This window comes from Pseudorca crassidens, chromosome 15 (genome assembly GCF_039906515.1).
Source record: "Pseudorca crassidens isolate mPseCra1 chromosome 15, mPseCra1.hap1, whole genome shotgun sequence".
NCBI classification, from domain to species: domain Eukaryota; kingdom Metazoa; phylum Chordata; class Mammalia; order Artiodactyla; family Delphinidae; genus Pseudorca; species Pseudorca crassidens.
In genome coordinates this window covers 77,599,325-77,604,105 of record NC_090310.1, presented here as the reverse complement: position 1 = coordinate 77,604,105, position 4,781 = coordinate 77,599,325, and the positions used below count along the sequence as shown (strand labels likewise).

Genomic DNA, 4,781 nt, shown 5'->3' with positions numbered 1-4,781 from the left:
TTCCCCTGACCTTCCATTGGGGTGAAGAGCTGGATCATGTGCCCATCCTGGACCAATCATTGCTGAAGGGGAATAGGATTACTGCTCTTACTTAAGATGAATCATGATTTATCAGCTGGGGTTGGAGAACAACCTATCTTTCAGAGATCAAGGGATTTCTGCCTCTTAGCTGAGCCCCAAATCAAGGTTCTTTGGTGAGGGAAGATGTAGAAGTGGAATGGGAATGCCTGTGGGGTAGCAAAGCGTGGTGTGTCCGTTCGGGTGCTCTGTGAAGCAGATGCTAAAGTGGAGTTAGGAATGCAAGAGGTTTATAGTGGGTGGGAGGAGTGTTATACTTATGAAAGATAAAACATGGGAGAAAGCAGAATTGATCAAGGGAGCTTCAGACTTCAATACAGATCTGACAAAGTCTTCATCAACAATGTGGGGAGCTCCAGAGCAAAGGCCGTTGGTTAGAGGAGCCCCATGTTGGGCGGAAATGGCTGGCCCAAGTTCCCCACTATACTCAGTCATTGCCTGGGGGCTACTCAGGAAGAGGCTGGCCTTGGCTTGAAGTTTAGACAGATCCCAAAGATGCTGCAGCTGGAGGCTGTCAGCTAACTGCACTCTTCACAGGAGAATAGCAAGTTCTTTCTTGAAGCGGTGCCCCTCCAGGACTGTTGTAGGGCGCCCAGCATCTGGCCTGGCTGTGTCCAAGGAAGTCAACTTTGAGGTGACAAATCTATTTCTGCCCAGATCAGCGTCAGCCTTTACAGAAGAAGTGAGAACAATTGAGAGATTAGGCTCAATTCAGAAATTGAGTTTCATTTTCAGACAACATTTTTTCCCACACATAGGCTATTTTCATTATAGTAAAATTAGAAATTGCACATATGCACAAAGAAGACAAAAGTCAGTTGTAATTCTTGCACCATTGATGAGGATGATATTAACAAGATAATAACAGCTAACATTTATGGAGTAAGGATTATGTGCCAGGTGCCGTGATAAACAATTCATATTCATCACTTCATTTAATCCCAACTCTGCTGCTTGAGTGAGTTGCTTAGCCACTCTGTGCCTCAGTGTGCTCATCTGCCTAATGGGGATATATGATAATATCAACCACATGGGGTTGTTCTGTGGATTCAACGAAGTTAATCCATGTGAAGTGCTTGGAACATGACCTGGCTCAAAAAATGCTCAATAAATATTAGCTGTTATTTTCATTACAAATCCTCATTCTTTTATCCACAATTCTGAATTTTTTTAAGTTATGAAAACCAACAGTTTCCCAAAAGTCTGGTGCCAAAGCTCATCTGGGAACAAACCCTGATGATCTGAGGTTATGTGTAGGCTTGTTGAACCCACTTAGTGTGAGTTTTCATGTGTCTCATATCAATGAGTTTGATTACTTTTCTGAAATGTAAAAATTTCTAAATTTTGAAACACTGATTTCTGATAATGGATTGTAGACTTGTGCTTTCAATCCTCGTGACAACTCTGTGAGGTGGGTACTAGTAATATCCTTGTTTTATTTTATTTTATTTTTATTTATTTATTTTTTGGGGGGGTGGTGTGCGCAGCATGGCTTACAGGATCTTAGTTCCCTGACCAGGGATCGAACCCGTGCCCCCTGCAGTGGAAGCGCGGAGTCCTAACCGCTGAACCAGCAGGGAAGTCCCAATATCCTCATTATACAGACGAGGAAGCTGAGGGTCAGGGTCATTATGTGCATTGCCCAACCCTCCTGGCTAGTAGGTGAAACAGTGAGATTTGAACACAGACTGACTCCAGAACTTCTGTTTGGGGGAAATTTTTTTTTTTTATAGTTTCCTTTACTGCAAGACTTTCCAGAGGCTTTAATCTGCTAACATGCTCTATAAATCTCCAGGAGGGGCCTACAGAAAGTGGCAATCCCCAAACTTATAGGCGTCAAGGTCACTTTTTCACAGGGGATTTCCCAGTGCTAACACTGAGAACACTGAGGGAGTCCCCTTGGAGCAGATAAGGAACCTGGGCTGACCAGGATCATCAAGGGGCCAAAGCAAGTGAACATGGGCAAGCAGGGAATCCTCGGCAACTCCCACCCTGTCACCAATTGACTGTGTGTGACCTTGAAAAAAAATCCTACTTCCTGACTTGTAAAACAGATGAGGGTTTTGTCCAGTCTTTGAAGGAGAGGAGGCAGACTAATGCATCTGAAGTATACATTCAAAAAGAACTTCAAGGAGGTGCAGCTCATTCCAGCCTCCTGGAAATCCTTTGAAACTCTAGGCGGGGCTGGTTGAACTGCTCAGTGGCAGGAAAGCAGGCAGGAGAAATTCCGAGCGTCCCTCGAGCTCTGCAGTGCTGAGTCCCAGATCACCTTCCAACCCCTTAACAACTGAATTTGTCAACATTTCTGTTTTGGCTGTCCTACCAGCCTCTCTCAGATTATATCGGTAAGGACCAGGCTTGCCAGATTAAATTTATTTATTTCATGCCTTTAAAAGAAATGTAAAACTCAATTGTTCCACTGGCTTTTGAAGTTTTATTTTCTAGTTTTTGAAATGGTAAAAAGCTGACCTGAGATAAACAAAATTTAAGCAGAATGAAAATATCCAGAAAAAGTAAGTCTTCCTCTCATCCTCTTCCTACTGCCTCCTGCCCCCTTCCCAAGAGCCATTCATTGCCACCACTTTTACGTATCTCCTTCCATGTAAACTTGAGACATACACAAGCATATATTGTTTTATCTATTGAGATGCTTTGGGCTGCAAAACACCCAACCTACAAACATATGATTTACTTATAAGACGTCTGGATGTAGAAACATTTTAAAGTTGGTTCATTTAAGGGACCAATGATATCATCAAGGGTCCAGGTTCTTTCCTTCTTACTGCTTAGGCCTTGGCAGTATGACCTCTGGCCCTGCACCTTTGAGTCTTGATACTGGGTGAGTCAGAGTGTGGGCAGCCAGAATATTCTGGAAGCCACTCCTATGCCAGGACAGCAGGCAGTATTTTCACTATGCATGGAAGAGCTTGTGAGTTCCGTGATCACATCCACTGAACCCAGACTGAATGTATCCCCAGTTCAGCTTCTCTTTAGCTGGTCCCCCCCAGTGCCTGTGCTTCCCCAGTGCCACCTGATGCCAGGGCAGGAAATGGGAGGAGGTGGAGAGACAGCGGTCTTGATGATTACAGTTAAAATTCCTTACTTTGCAGATGTTACAGAACCACAGGACCCTGTGGACACATTGAAAGGGCTGTGCGGCTGAGGGACCCTGAACTTTTCCTTCATTCTCTTCATGGTAGAGCTACCTCTAGATTTATAGGAAAGCCAGACAGGACTGAGTGATGGATTGGATGTAAAAAGTGAATGAAAGGCAAAAGTTGAGAGTGATTCTAATGAGCTTCTTAGCTTGAGCAACCAGATGTTCAGTAAGGGAGAAGTAGGTTTTAGAGGGTCAGAAATCAAAAGTTCAATTCTGACCGTATAATGTTTGAAATTTCTATTAGACATCAATAAGTAACAGTTGCACACATGTGACAGGCCTTTATTGTCTCCAGACTTCTTGATAAGTAAATCATACATTTGTAGGTTATTATTTTGTACTTGCAGCCAAAAACATCCCAGCAGATACAATATATGCATATATATATGTGTGTGTATATGTATATTAGGTATAGGTATACATATATACATCTAAATATATATACATCAATCTATTTCTTTCTCTCTCTCAAATTTACCTGGAAGGTGTTATATGAACCTAGGAACAGTGCATGCATTCTGGGGATGGGGAAGCTGGGGGCAGCAGGATGGACACGGGAGAGAGCTGAGAGACTTACTTCTCCTGCTTGAACAAGGTAATGGAGGCTCAGATGTAACTTGCCTGAGGTCTCACAGCAAGTGGGTGACAGAGCTGCCATTTGAAATGAGCTTGGCCTGTCCCTGGAGTCCAAGCTCTTTCTATGCTGACAGACTCACTCTGTTTTTTTGGCCATGCCTCGTGGCATGTGGGATCTTAGTTCCACTGCCGAGGATCGAACCTGCGTCCCTGCAGTGGAAGCACGGAGTCTTAACCACTGGACCGCCAGGGAAGTCCAGACTCACTCTTAATGGAAACGGAAGTGAGTGGCTTCAGGACACATGCTGGTCTTCTCATCTGCCTCTCCCAGGGCTGGCTCCTTCGTATGTCTCACTCTGGCACCTCCTGCGGTTGAACATCAGTAACTGACTGCCTGAGAGGATTCCTGTCTGTGACCAGGAAAGGCTTTGTGCTCTCTTCTCCCCTCTTTTATGGAAACCACAAAGCCTGTGGCTACAGATGCAAGTGAAAATAATCCTGGAAGGCCCCCAGACTACACACCTTCCCCAAATGGATGAATTTCTCCTGCCTTCCTTTACTTAAGGATTAGAGCTGCTTGGGATTCTGGTTGGAGAGGTCTAACATCAGTTCTACCACTGCTGGTGGAGCTGTGTGTCCTTGGGCAAGTTACTTATCTTCTCTGTGCCTCAGTTTCCTCATCTGCAAAATGACACTGAAAATAGTAGCTACCTCATAGGATTGTTGTAAGGGTTCACTGAGTCAGCAGATGTATTATAAATTGCATGGTTCTCCGCCTACCTGGGTCACCATTAGTCCACCTACATCTCTCCTGCCTCACCTACTCCCTTCCCCTACAAGGCCTTAGCACATGCTGTTCCCTCTGCCTGCAATGCTTTTCCCTTTCCTCTTTGCCTAATTAATGGCTATTTGTCCTTCAGATCCTCCAACATTTGACCATAACCTTCTTGAGGGCAGGATCATTTTT

At 44.4% G+C, this 4,781-nt stretch overlaps 1 long non-coding RNA gene across 1 annotated transcript in view; it reads left to right on the top strand.

Annotated features, from left to right (window-relative positions):
- LOC137207981 (uncharacterized) overlaps positions 1–4,781 on the top strand; it is a 50,688-nt gene that overhangs the window by 43,671 nt on the left and 2,236 nt on the right. The window lies entirely within an intron of this gene.